This window comes from Anas acuta, chromosome 3, assembly GCF_963932015.1.
Source record: "Anas acuta chromosome 3, bAnaAcu1.1, whole genome shotgun sequence".
Lineage (NCBI taxonomy): Eukaryota > Metazoa > Chordata > Aves > Anseriformes > Anatidae > Anas > Anas acuta.
In genome coordinates, this window is record NC_088981.1 from 67382571 (window position 1) to 67397464 (window position 14894).

Below are 14894 nucleotides of genomic sequence, written 5' to 3' on the forward strand. Positions count from 1 at the left end.
TGTAGCATTTCCTTTACGAGAATGTAACTCCGGTTTCAGTAGGCTTCTTATTTCTGTGCTCTTACTTTATTCTCAAATGTCATGAAATGAAAGATTCAGCACATTCAGTAGAGTTAAAGTATCCAACTTTGGATGTTCTACTTGTGGAATTGCAATGGTGAAATTTGGCTAAAATGAATTAAGATCGATAACCCTGTTCTTCTTCCTGGTCTTTGTAGTCTCTGTGCTCAGTCTCCCTAAAAGCTTTTTGTTTCTTTTTAGGACTTGGCAACAGTTACCATGGTTTTCTCAGGGATGTTTTTGAGGTGCAGTCTCTGGGTCTGCACGGATGAAGACGACTTTGGGCTCAGGAGCTGCTAGTTTGGTAGCATTTATGGGTACTGAATTTATGAAACTTAAAGACAAAAATCAGCATGGTAAAACAGAATGAGGGCACATATCACTGACTTATTTGTCTCATTCACTGCCCTGTGGAACCCAGTTTTGTTTTATATTTAATTTTCAATCTCAAAGACATTTCTATAGTTAATTTTGATCTTCCTTTGAGGGACTTTTTTAAAATTATACTTTTTCCCCTTTATTTTTCCTTTCCTGTGGCTCTATGAATTAACTGCTAGCTGCAAATTAACAACATGCACAGCTACTATTTGGTGCCGTATGTGACACCGTGCCTGCTCTGTGACGGGCCCTGCAGCAGCTGGACCATGTGCGGTGATTTTTCCTCAATGATGTATTTAGAGGGGAGCTGCAGCCCGGGTGCGGGTGCAGCATCTGGTGCATGTCACTCACTGCTCCTGCCCAATCCTCGCCGTGCGTGCCGGCTCACAGGCCGGGGCATCACCTGTCTCTCCTCTACTGATTGCGGCAGATGAAGAGATCATTATGCAGGGCTGGAAGGGGAACCTAGAGCTGTCATGAGGGGATAGATTAACGTGTGTGGGAACACACAGAACCCATTGAACGTAGAGTTGGCTTTTGCAGTATTAAAGCTCACGGAAGTTTTTTTTTTCATGATCAATAGGGGAATAGGCTTGGTTTGGTCCTCAGAGGCAGAGGTAGCAGCTTTTGTGATGCTTGTGTCACAGGGCATTAGGCTCTGAGCAGAATCTCTGTGCAGGCACTGAATCACCGGAGCCACCAAGCCACCACATCAGGTTTGTTCCAAGATGTGTTCCCCAAGACACTCTACATATTATTTTGTGTTTATATAGAAAATATAGAGTACATATTTCCTCAGCTGTGCTCAGGACAAAGAGGCAATATCAGGAAAAACGTTCCTTAAAAGGATCTCCATGCACAACACAATTTTTTTCTACTTTGTTGTGCATGTTTTTGTCAGCATGAGGTAAAAGTAGAAGCAGATTGTTTCTGAGCTGCATAGAAGTTACCTAAGCACCAGCCTTATTAATATAATGCAAGCAGTCAGCTCTTGAAGTAAATGTGACATGTAGCTCCTCTGCAATACCCAGGCTCAGTGAGTTTGATGGCACACAGTTATACATTTGTGTGCTTTGTTTTGAAACAAAAAAACAAAACACAAGTCTTATAACGTGAAAATCTCACTTCCTATAAAAGTTTTCATTTTAGAAGTGTTCTTCCTTCCAGTATTGTAGATAATATTTCAGACAGGGAGGTAGGTGGCAGAGAAAGACCGCAGCTTGAGAGAGGAAGTGGCTCAGTGCAAGAAAATGACAGGATTATCAGATTTTTAGTAGAGTACAAAATGGTAAAGTATATGCTTTTTTTGCCTATCCTGACTTTTGTATAACAGTGACAGCACATATCTAGGATGGGAAAAAGAAAGACTCATATTTTCTTCCACTCTCAAGTCTCACAGGAGTGGAAACTTCTACTGCTCAGAGTGGGCAATATTATATTATACTGGAGACGCTCACTGGTTCACTTCAGCTCTCTTCAGTGTGTATTTGGCTAAGCCTTGAGAAAATGCTACTAGAAAATGTTAACAATAAATTTTAAATAAATTAAAGGCAAAAATAAGTAAAAGGAAAATTCACAACAAAATACTGGAGGTGGAGCCATGGTACAGGGAATTGTGTTCTGATCTCCTGGAGTTGCCCCAGACAATGTAGCTCCTGGCTTGAGTGCAGATAGGTGTGATTTCAGAGGCTGGAGAATATCCTGACTTTCTGAAACTGAGCAGAGCCCACACTTAAAAAAGTTGATGGTCATAATAGAGAACTTAGTCCTAATGTTTGCAAAAGCCCATCTAATCATTAGAGGTAAAGTTGGGAAAACAAACAAGAAAGAAAGAGAAATATGTTAAGAAAGGAAGAAAGGAAGGTGTTGCCACTGCCAATATGCACCCAATCCATGTGTGGGAGGATGGGACAAAATAAAATGTCATTTGATTTTCTTAATAACATCTATCTATTGTAGCCCAACCTGCTGGAAACTAGTGCATATATAATGAAATTGTAGCCCAGCTGGAAAGTCAGCTATACTTTCATATTTGTATTGATGTAGATGTAGCTCACTTAATACAGAAGGATAAGAAAATAGTATGCAGATTAATTATTTGTAATTAATAAAGTTGTCTCAGGCTTTATTGAGGATACGTAACTCATCCCCTGTGTCCCTGCTTGTACACAAAAATGCTAGAATAGGGAAAAAATTATGAAAATCCATGCCATAAACACACCATCAAAAGGAAATCATAATGTGCATACTGGGGTTCATGTGCTGGGATCTTCAGACACGATGGCTGTACATTTTCAGGATAGATTTATTCTCATGCTGAGGTAGACACTTCCCTGAACTGTGAAGTGTTTTACATGTACATATAAATCAGCCAGTGGTCTGGTAGATGGGGTATGAACCATCAATTTAGAGAAACTAAACCATTTCATATTCCTCCCATGACTTCCTTCTGAAGTCATCCAAGGATGACTTGCATGCATTAAAGTACTTCTGGTCTATGGAGTGAAATTTATGGAGAGAGCATCCTAACAAATTAAGTTTTTGAAATGCAGATCCAGTTTATGGATCAAGCTGATTTATGATTTTTAGACTAGATAATAGAGAATGCAAGCTCTGCTGGAGTTCTGTAAGGCTGGTAAGAGCTGTGCACACAGGGTAACAGATACTTGGAGCTGCTGTTTCACAAGAAGTGGATAGGCTGAGCTTTGCTTAGGCTCAGACCTTGCCATTACTTTTTGAATAGTGGTTTGCAGAAATTGATTTTAACTCACAGAGTACACTGACCAGGCGGGAGAATGGCGTATTGTAGAAGATAGCATGAATGCTAAAGAGCTGGCCAAACCCAGAGTGGAATGGAAAGGGCACAAAGCTATTTATGTGTCCCTGGCTGTTGAAATAATACAACTGCCACACTAGATAAACTGGCTTACCCTCCATTAAGGCACTGCTTTTTGTTATACTGCCTATTACTGATCATGGGGAACAATTTTACAATTATCAGTCTGTGTGGCCCTTGTCCTCATGTGCCCCTCTATTCCTGACCTGGCATTTCTGTGGGAGCTGCTCTGTGGTGCAGGGATGCCCTCAAGTGCCTCCCCAGGGCAGCTGGTAGCAGAAGAAGCAGGGGCTGAGGGGGATTTCCAGGGAAATCAGAAACGGGCAGGAAAAAGTTGGTGAGGAAATTCTGCCATCAGCTCCACGCTTGAGAGGAAGAGCAGGAGCTCCGGGAATCTCCAGCTCCTTCCTCTCCCACACACCCTGTTCTACGTCCCAGCCTCCTGCACAGCCGAGGACAGAAGCATGTCTTTCAGTATGCCGTGTCTTTCCAGCATGTGCGTGCCAAGCCATACTTCAGTCTCTCGCCTTCCAGCACCATGCAAACTCCACAGTCCTTGCATTCCCACAGCGCGGGACACCCCGCTCCTGCCCCTACCAGTACAGAGCAGAGCTTGCTGTCATGCCCCAGGGGAAACCCAGCACAGATTAACGGGTGCTGTGCTCTTTTCCAGGTGAGCATCCCCTCATGCTCTTCACTGGAGTTTCAGAAGTTGTCTGCATGTCCTTTTTCATGTGACATTTGTGCATTGCCCAAATCGTCAGAATTTGTCAGAAGGCAGCCACCCCATAAAAACAGGGTAGTGTTCATCCATTCAGCTTTCTGCAGTTTCCCCTATCCAGGGACTTTTCCTGAAGCTTTCTGAAAAACTCACGTTCCTCCTAGTAGCATCCCAAAAGTGACTGCTCCACAACACCGCTCTGTGTGCTTCTGTTATTTGAGAAAAGCAAGATGACTCCTGCTCTATGAATCGTATCAGTGTTAATCTCCTAAATCAGTGATGCTGCCTCACAGCTTTTACATAGATGAGAGAAACCTGGCACAAGGGTAAAATGAACTTTCCAAAGGGTATTCAGGGCATCCTGAGACTGCATGTTTTCATCCAAGTAGTTGTAAGTGCTTTGGTCAGAACTGTGCTTTCTTCTGTATCTGGGCAAGCTCATGGTGCAATATTGACTCTATACACAAGAAACACTAAGAACAAAAATATTCTATAATTCTCATTAACTTAGTAGAAACGCAGCTACTTCTAAGCCAACTTTTTTTTTTTTTTTCTTCAAATATGTTTCTCTGTATTCTCCAGCTTTTTTCTTTCTACTCATTATTTATCCTAAAACCCAAATCATTTCCAAATTTCTTTGTCCATACAAAGAATCAATCCTTTTGCTTTACAGAAAGAATCACATATATTTAAAATATATATGAAAATATGCACAAAAAATATGCAGTGACTTTCACACTGAAGAGCTGGAAGTTGTAGTTTACATGTCTGCTAGACTGAATCCCACTGAGATTATTTATCTATTTATGTATTTTTCTACCTTCCTACATACCTACCTTCCTACAGATCTACCTATCTGCCTACCTAATAGCTTATTATACAAATTTCTGTGACCAAGTACCTAGGTAGAGGCAATTTGAAAGGGATTTAATGGAAAGGGAAATCTCACCTCCTAATACCTAGAAGCCAGGCCTTCAGATCTAAAAGGCATGAGAGGGGAATTGATTTCCACTGATGGTGGAAAAAGCCCTTTGGCTTTCCAGGGTGTATATTTTTAATGTATATCATATATATTATTTGTATATATGAAATACAATATGAACTACAGCTGATCACCATTCAGTTCTGTATTTAGTGTTGCATTTGATAGTTTTTATAGAGCTTTTCATGATGTTGCTGTCTCATGCTTGCCATGCTGTCATGGGTGGAGCTCTCCCCTTACGCCCTTCTCCTCCACCAGAGTCATCCTGCCCACCCATCTTGTTGTAGTCAGCTGAAGTCACAGCCCCTGGAGTTCCTGTTATGGTTCCATCAATTTCCATGGAGAGATCTTGCTGTGCATGTGCCTTCAGTAGGCAATCCTCACTTCTGCAGGCCTGGTTTGGGTTGGGATGTTTTTCTAGAAACCTGCATCCTCATATCAGCACTGCCAGTGTAAGCAGCATTCCCAGTGGGGATGGCCAGCTGGCTGTTACAACCTCCCTTGACACCTTGTTCTGTAAACCTCAGGGCAGGTCTTGTTGATGTGTGAAAAATGCTCCTGACAGCCTGCTCCCACCTGCACTGGGGTTTCCAGCACCACAGGCTTGCTGACCCAGAGGGAACAACAGTTGGAAAAAACAAGAAAATGGTTTGCTATAGGTGGCACCTCTAGCAAAGGGAAAAGAAAAGGTGTGAAGGAAGACAAGAAGTTTTCAGAAGCACACTAAATGAGCATTCATGCTATGAACCAACAGCAAGTGCAGTAAGACTAAGCCTGCAGAAACACTTGTTATATACACAGATCTTTCTCAAAACTGTTTTCTTGGTTAATTTACATGCATTGGCTGCTTTCCACTGAGCTTACAAATAATACATGCACATTTGGCTTTACTGGTTAAATGGCGTTTGCAACTACTCAGAAAGATGCACCACTGCTACACCAGCCACTTGGGATGTGCTCTCAGATAAGTGTATTTTGGCATAATGTGACAAATGGACAATGAGTAGAATCATTTATTATGAATAAGAAAGTAAAAGTAGTTAAAAAGTCTGTGTGCATATACCTGTACAAATATACATGAACATATACACACATATATTTTAAATATATATTATATGTATTTATATAAAGTATGTATACACACATTTTTTTGCATTTTCTGGTAATCATAATGAAAGTCTGGAGATGAAAATTGTCAACAACCAATGAATTGTTCATTAAAAACTACCAAAACCTGGGAGAATTACACTTTAAAAAAAATAAAGGGTAAAACCTGTTTGGTTGAAGAACAAGCTCAACATAAGGCACATGGCCAGTCAAGTAACTGATGTTTCTCTGAAACCAGAAGATGCCAGAAACATTTATTTCCTGGAGATCATGGAAATAAGCTGTTCCCAGAGCCCATCTACAGGCAACTGCTTTCTCCCCTCTGCAGGAGCTCTCAGGCTGCAGCTGCTCCTTCACCACGTACCACAGGTTTATAAATGGTGACTGGAGATGTTGGACAAGCCTACGGAAAGAAGAAAGAGAACAGTGTTCATGTAGTCATGTTTGATGTAAGAGTAACAATTGTCCATACTTTGGAGGAAAGCTGGTCTCTGTTTTCTACAAATCAAACATCCACATCACAAAAAATGCACTCTCAAGCCCACTGTGAATTGTCAGTGTTATTTCAAAATTCAAGGACACCAGGGCTGGGAATATTAATAGCTTCATTAATATTCTGGACTCTAAAATGTTCTTAAACTACCTTGATAAAATTTTGTTTGGTTTCCCCTAGTTTTTGTTTACTTCTAGAGCAGGTTGAAATGTTCCAATTTTTCCCTGGGACCAATTTATGAACAAATAGGAAAATACTGAGCAAACAGGGAAATATTTGTGAAAAAATAAATTCCTTTTCATTTAACCTCTGGAAAACACTTTCACTAGCAAAACAATCACCTGGGCTACATTATATGTTTTAGTGAGTGAAGCTCTCAGAAAGAAGTTCACATTGCATATGGCGTGTCTTGTAAACATCACATTTAATCTAAAAGTGAATTAAGGCAGGCTTGGGGAATGGTTAGGAAAATGGAATTCGTTATTAAAGGGATAATTTTGAATAAATGGAGTAGAAGCTCATCAGATTATGTGTAATTCTAAGCCACTTCCTCATTCCACACTCTGTTGGATCTACCCTATTACCTCTCTTTGCATGAACAGACCCCCCATTGCAAAATAGGGCAGCTGGGCAGTAGGGCATTGCATAGGATGCCCCACAGAGAACCAATTGCTAAGCTTGCTGGAGAGAATATGTTTGCATTATAACTTCTCATGATTTTTGGTTGCACTCCTGATTTGATTTCAAATACTTCTTGTGGTGGGAAAATCATCACCTCCAAAGAATAACTACGCATTTGCAAATCTTCCAGGCACAAAGAAGTCTTTGGTTGGGTAATATGTGTTCCAACAAACTATCAGAGCATCTCCAAGTACTTGTGTGTCAGCTAATCCCATTAGATTTGGCTGTGCAAAGGAGACAGACCTACCGACGATGGACAGGGTGTACACTATGTGGACCTTAATCAGGCCTTGGTACATGCTTTGGAGAACCTGAGGACAAGAGGATTTCTGGTTTATTACTAGCTGTATCAAATGAAAGGTGTAAAATAATTGTTATCCAAAAACTTCGCATGATGGCCAAGTTTGGAACGTGTTGAGAACCAAACACTTTTGACTCCATGCTCTGGTTTTGCCACTGGGAGTGTTAATTTAATTTTAGATACCATCCAGAGTTTATAAACTCCTGGTTCTGTCAGTCTGAATCCACATATTAAGCAGAAAACAGTCTGGTGGCACTGGATTTACCCTGAGTGAGAAGAATCTCATCCACTGACTCCCAAAAGACTAAGAGAAACTTTAAAGAGAAATGCTTAAAGCAAGATATAAAAATAGGGATCTCTGTAAAATCTTCTTTTAAAGACGGTCTTGTATACATTGGTTTCATGTTATATAATGGCATGTCAGACATGCTCTGCCTCCATCCGATGGCTGAGCCCTTTTCACTCAACACAGTACAGAGCACACACAATCCTGAACTGGTAACAACTCCATGCTTCGCATGGACAACATATTTTGGAAGACATTGAGAGACTGGATTCAAAACAAATATAGAGAAAATAAGAAAGACGTAATGTGTAAAGGAGTATTTCACGCACGTCCAAATTATGCCTGGACGAAGTATTCTGTGAGAAAAATAGCACCGTGCAGGGAGAAGGGAAAGCGCAGTTGAGTGGGGTGGACAAAGAGCCAGCTCAGATGAGCCTGGCTGAACAGCGGTTACTGGGCTGTAAAAAATGGACATGGCAAATGTACTGCATTTACTTAAGGCCCCATGAACCTCCAGGGAAAAGAGAGCATTCACAGAGTGGCTCCACTGACAGCAAAAAAGTTTCATTATTATTAGTCATATGCTGAGGATGTCAAGGAATTTTAAGGCCGCACTCTTTGCATTTTTAGAGGTTATTAATGAAATAGCATAGCAAGGTGAATTACATTAAAATATTTTTCTAACCATTCCAGAAATCTGGGTCCAAGTTGGCATAGGGCTGGCAAGTGGTGAACTTTTGACCGAAGCTCAGATTGCCGGGAGACACATCCTCCTTGTTAGTTTCGGGTGACAGTTCACTGTACTAGAGACATCCACTTGTGTGTAAAGAGGCAAGTGGGGGAGGAAGATTTAGCGCTGCATTTTCACAGGGGCAAGAAATTCCATCCAGCTCAAATGTGTTTTGGCCCACTGCCCGGCTCCTTGTCAAACACATGACCATCACTCGGCTTCCTATTTCTGGCCCGAATCTGGATCCTGGGGATAAGCGAGCCCCATTAGTGGTTAAAATTAGGCAGCCGAGCTGTGACAACACATGCTGACTCTCCAACAGAGGGTAGACATATTTAAAAACCAAAAAAGAGCGAGACGCCCCAAGATTTAATGTCAGTGCCGTGTGTAATTCATCAGTTTGGGCTCCTATAATGGATATAGCAGCTGATCTACCTTATGGAGAAGACTTAGAAGTCTTTTCTGGCTTCTTCTGACCAGACTTTCTATAATGTTTATTAAAGACGAGAATATGCCATTATTTTTTTTCATGGTAGAAGTGCATCGCCTTCACTTCTTACCCTGCCCTGATTTAGTCATATGATGGACAAATTCTTCTGACCTGAGAATGAAGAACTCGGACACCTGGTTTCTACAAAGCTGTACTTTAACTGGGAAAGTTTATTTTAAATTGAAACATCAGCAGACCAGCTGGTTAGAAAGTAGACATTTTGGTTTGCTTGGTAATCAGAAGTTTTCATTTACCAAAATAAATGAGCCAAACTTATTGTGCATGTGTGGACTATTTTCTTGGATGCAGCACTAGGACGCAGTGCTATTACACTTGTATCCTCTTGTGTCACACTTACCTCCATCCACTTGGCTGGTGACTCTGGCCATGGCAGCCCATTTGGCAAGGTCCCACACAGCTCTCTAGACTTTATGATATTTCCACAGCCTGAAATGCCCTTATTTCATGAAATTATCTGTCCTTGAAATCCTTTCCTAAGCCTTTTCTGTATGTTGAGGTGTATCTCAGAAATTGGCTAGGGAATATCAGGCTGGATGAGTTGGCTATTGTAGTGATTGGTGTTTCATTTAATTACAGGACTTTAAGAAGTGAACACACTTTTTCACATAGACTCTGCAGCCTTTCTCATCACCAACCTCTGTGTTACGAACTCATGATTCTGAATTAAGAAGTCTGATGGTGATGTGAAGATCAAACTGATCTGCTCTGTTACGCAATGAGCCCTTGCATTGCACAGCCACCTGCTCAAGTCAGTCTTCTCAACCTTATGAGAGTTTAAAGACTTTTGAAAATGAAGGTGAATTTATATATCCTTCAGTCTCTTCCATGAAAGATTTTAGATTTTGTAATTGTCTCAGCTGCGCTGTGGTCTCTGCCAGTTGTGCTGGTGAGGTGGAGAACCAGAACTGCTCCAAACACTCCTGGCTAGAAGTAGTTTGCTGGACCTAGTCTGGGCTGTATGGCATACCCCTCTGGGATAAACACCCTCTCACAAAGAAAATACAGTCAGAGAAAGCTTTCTGGGGTACTTGTGAGATGGGAATGGGGAATGCTCCCTCTGATTCTGCTGGTGGCATAAAGAAGCAACTAACTAGCCCACAAGATGCCTAAACGTGTGTGTTAAAAACAAGGCTTGGGTTTTACACTGAGAAAAATGGGGTAGGTAACACAGGTTGGAATAGCACATTTGTTGTAGAAAACCACTAAGGAGACAGCCCGAGGTACATTATTCTAACAGAAATCTCAAAGAGGTTGTCAGTTATAGCACAAAGCAAGACACTTGTATTTAATAAGAAATACACTTACTAAGCAAAAGAGCAGTAAGAAATGTGCCTGATATGCTTTTGCAAATGTCTGCCATTATTAACAGTCTGGTATTTTAAATGCTTCCAGTCTAATGAAAGCTTTGAAGCCAAAGGAAATACAACTGATACTTGTGGGCTGATTATTCTTTGTGTAATGCAATTGTGTAAGCAATGCCACAGAGGCAGAGAAATTCCAGGTGCTGGCTCAGGTGTGACAAAGCGTGCTAGCTACACTTTGGATAGGAAGAGGCCAAGGCAGATCAAGTCAGACACCTTGGCACAATGTTCCTACCTTCCCTTTGGCTCAGGGTGCAGCGTGAAACAGGTGCCCTGGAGCTAGCCCTGAGCTGGCTCCAGGTCTGCATGTAGCACAGACTACTAACCAAGCCCATGCAGACCTAGATGGGGGGACCACAGACTGAAACTCAACCCTCAACCCCAAGACAGTAATTTAGGCTTTTTGATTATATGGGATGTTCCAGCCTGCTGCACAATGGAGAATTGGTTGTGCCTGTTGGTGTCTGAGTTTTGCAGTCATGGGGCTTGCATGTAAGTGTGCATATGTGGATGTTTTAACATGCTGCCATTGCAGTTGGGTTAATAAATATGTGGCAGGCAAAAAATGGCACATGGTGTTGGTTACTGTTTGGACAGAAACTAGTTAAAGAATCACTAGTGGTTCAGGTCTGGTGCAACAAACTCCCCCCTTTCCTTTCTCTCTTGAGTGCTCTTTGCCCTCTACTAGCAGGGTCTCAACTGGTTTTTCTGTTGTGCTCAGCAGTCCACTGTGCTTGCCCCACAATATGCCAGTGAATTCCTCTTGCTCGCAGAGTGCCAGCAGCTGCCACTCAAGAGAGAAGATCAAGAAAATTCCAGGCAAGACAGAGATGACCTGTCCAACTGGCAAGGGGACTGTCACCAAGGGGAGCAGGGTGAGAGAAGCTGCTGGTTTTAGACCTGGTTAGTGATTATACATACATCCTCATTAGTGGGATGCTAACTCTTAAGATTTAAACCTTCTGCTTGACTATCTTTCAGTCAAGTTGTTTGAAATATTTTGACAGTAGAATATAGTTTCAAAATACTAAAATGTAATAGTAATATGTTTTTTTAAAAGATATAGGATATAAATTGTTCTTTGAGTACCATAAAACACACGTTAGCACTTCTTTTCTCTGCACTCAGAACATTTGACTTCCTCTGCAAGAAAATTGATATTTGCTCATCAAAATAAATTTAAATGTTGGCCTACAAAGCATCACCGAATTGCTTCTGATTGTTTGGAATAAGTTACTACAACAGGTGCTACAGATTCCTGTCTCATTGGAAGAAATAGCTTAGGATCTTGAACGGTTCATTAAACCATCACTTCAACAGTTTTCTCAAAAAAGGACTCCCACCTTCAGTTCTTTGTACAAGAGCAAATTTTTTACTTAATCTCATCACTGTAGTCATTTTGTCCAAACAAGGAGAAAAAAAAATCAAGAACTGGTTTATACGTGCTCTTCTGTGAACATTGTGAAAGGACAAAATTTATTTGCTTAAGACTATGGAAGAGCAAGGACACAGAGAGGTCATGAACGTCTGGAAAAGGCCAGAAGAATTCCTCCCTCAAATACTCAAGCATTTGCATTACTTATTTGCATTGAACTGCTAAATCATTTCAAACACACTAGGTTTAACTGTATAAGGGGGTTTTCTGATTTTTTTTTTTTTGAATCTATTCTCTTTGCTCTTAGGTCTCAGCTCCCCCGCTTACTATTGCCAGTTGACCTGAGCAGCGTTGGCCCAGCTGGTATTTCCTGTGCCACCTCTGGGTTGCCTACTTCTTCCTTTTCACTGTGGACTTTCTATAACGTGTGTTTAATGGAGATGGGCTTTGCTGTCAGTTAATTAAACAGCATTCTTATTGTGGCTTTCTGACTAAGTTTAAGAATATATATTAGTGTAGATGGCTGAATTGCCATTAAGGAGATCTTCTGCAGACATGAAGAACCTGTGGTCTGTGCCTAGGCACACACAGCTATGCATCTCAGTCTCCACAGTAGTAACAAATGTCATCTATATACAGAAGCTACTCACATATCTCTTTTGGCTGACATTATTGATGCTTGTTTTTCTGAATATGTGTATCAACTAATTGCTACTGCCAAAGTTTTAAGAGTCAGATCAAATAATAAAAGCTGTTGGTGGTTAAGCAACACTCTGAACTCCCTGAGCCCTTGGAAATGTGGAAGAATTATTTTCATTGGTTTGACATCTTCCCTTTCACTGTGCATTAGAATTATTGTGTAGGCAATGTTCCAAAAGTGTGCTTATTTGCTACTTTCACTTCTGTACATGTGCCATTGACAGCACCCTTCTTTGGAAACAGAGCTTCCCTACACCCTTTGAGAAAGGGAGTGGCAGAAGGGAAAAATGAAGCATGAGGAACCTTGCAGACTGCTGTGAATTATTATCACAGTTCCATTCTTGTCTAAATTGTGTGCAGGCTGGAGCTCCCAGATCCATCCTTGACTTTGCCTACTTGGTCAAAAACTGTCCCCATGAGGTGGCCCATTCAGGTTGACTAGAGGAACTTTCTGTGGTCAGAGCTGTTGGTGAACTTTCCTTTGCTTTGTTTTTCCTGTTGCTTTCCAGTGTCACTTTTCTGGTTCTTGAACTCTTCCAAAACCAATTTCAGAGATAGGTAGCTACACAGTGTTTCCAAACTGATGAAGAAAATGTGTTCAGCAGGCTTCCTCTTCAAAATATTTATTTTGGAAAACAAGAAACAACCTGTGGCATAAGAGGTGTGGGATATCCACAAACTTAGCAGGGTAATGCAGACTTCTTGAAGGAATATTAGAGCAGTGCATCTTTAATACTAGAGAGCAGGTAAGGTTAATGTTGGAGGTAGTCAGGTTGTGCTTTCTTTTAGGGGCCACTATTTTTCTTTACCTCTTTTCCTTACACGTGCCTGTAAACCCATATACACTATACTTTACATAAGATTTACTTTTTGATTCAATTTCCTTTATTACAAAAGCAATACAGGTAAAATTTCTGACTGCATTAGTTTCCTATTGTACAATTTCAATAACAGTCTACATGTTTTTCCTTGTTTGTCACTTGTAAGAACTAAATGTGCCTCGCAAAGCCATTGTAACCATCACATCATGCAAACCACATCTCTTGTCCTCACTTTCCAGGTGATATGGTCATCTTGTTCAATCTCATTTAAATGTTTTTCTAGAGCAACTGTAAGTGCCTACCCATTTTGCTGACACAGGCATAATTAATTAGCACTCACCTGACCCAGTTTAGGACACATTATCATTCACTTGACCTTTAGCAACTTGTTATCCAACACCTTGGTTGTGTCCTCCTAGGCATCCTGTCCATTCTAAGCATCCTGTATAACTAAGACCATGAGCATGTCACGTTTATATGGTCCTGACTTCTAACATTTTCTTCACCAGTCCTATGCATCAGCCCCATTCTTGTCCCTTCCTCTCTACTACTTGCTTACACTGAAGATGACTTCTGAGTCACTGCACATGACCTTATTTCCAGGCCTTGGCTGCAACACAGTCTGTCTGACGAGAATTTTGGGAGGCAGTATTTTGCGTAACCCTTGTCTTTCTGTTTTCTCCAGACTACAAAGAGTACAAGGCAGTTTTACATCAGGCAGGCAGTGAAATGGGTCCACTGTCACTGTGGTATGACTGCCCATGTTTCTAAATCACTTCTGACTCACAAGACTTCTGAATTCAGGGGAGACAGATGGTTGGCTTCTGCTTATAAATACAGATTTCTTTGTTAGAGGAAAAAAGGGGAGGACGAAATCTCTCCTAATAAGCTACAACTAGCAGTAGCTCATCAGTACTGCTTGTAAATTTTGGAGTAGTAAAGATGGAGAGTCTTTACCCACTTGTTAAACTCCATCTCCTTTTCTCTTGCCACAACACTAGCAGCACTTGGGTTGCTGTCCCAGAAGGATGGGTGGAGCAGGAAAATAGGAGGAAAAAGGAGACATGACTGATGAGGAGAGGCAATGTGTTTTTCCACAGCTATTTCAGGAGCTCTTCTTGGTTCATTGTGTCTACACCTCCAGGAGGAACTCTCTGGCCTGCAGAGGGAGCCCATCTTGTCTTTCTATGCGAACGTGCAAAGTTGGCTCCATCTCCCCATTCCCAGTGAGTTTACCCATTTCTAAAACAGTCTTGCTTATCCTCCGGACATTGCCAGTGAGGAGTTACCACAGACATTCCATCTTGAGATATAACCTCATCATCAAATTTGAGGTTCTTTCTGTGAAAATATCCTTTCCTTGCCTATCAGTTAAGTGAAATAATTAAATTCACAAGTACTGTGGATTCATCTTTTACAGTGCATTTTCAATGGGCCTCATGTAGGCTCTTCAAAGGACCAAGGCTCACTGCCAAGGAAAGGAATTGCAGTCCAAGTTTGTGCACATAACTCCAGGCTTACTCTAACAACACCTTTGTTTTTCAAACATATG

At 41.2% G+C, this 14894-nt stretch overlaps 1 long non-coding RNA gene across 1 annotated transcript; it reads left to right on the forward strand.

Annotated features, from left to right (window-relative positions):
- The first annotated feature begins 6498 nt into the window (after positions 1-6498).
- LOC137854335 (uncharacterized) lies at positions 6499-12593 on the forward strand. The gene is made up of 2 exons (XR_011095102.1): positions 6499-11322; positions 12130-12593. It is a non-coding gene; the product is annotated as an uncharacterized lncRNA (long non-coding RNA).
- Positions 12594-14894: the final 2301 nt, after the last annotated feature.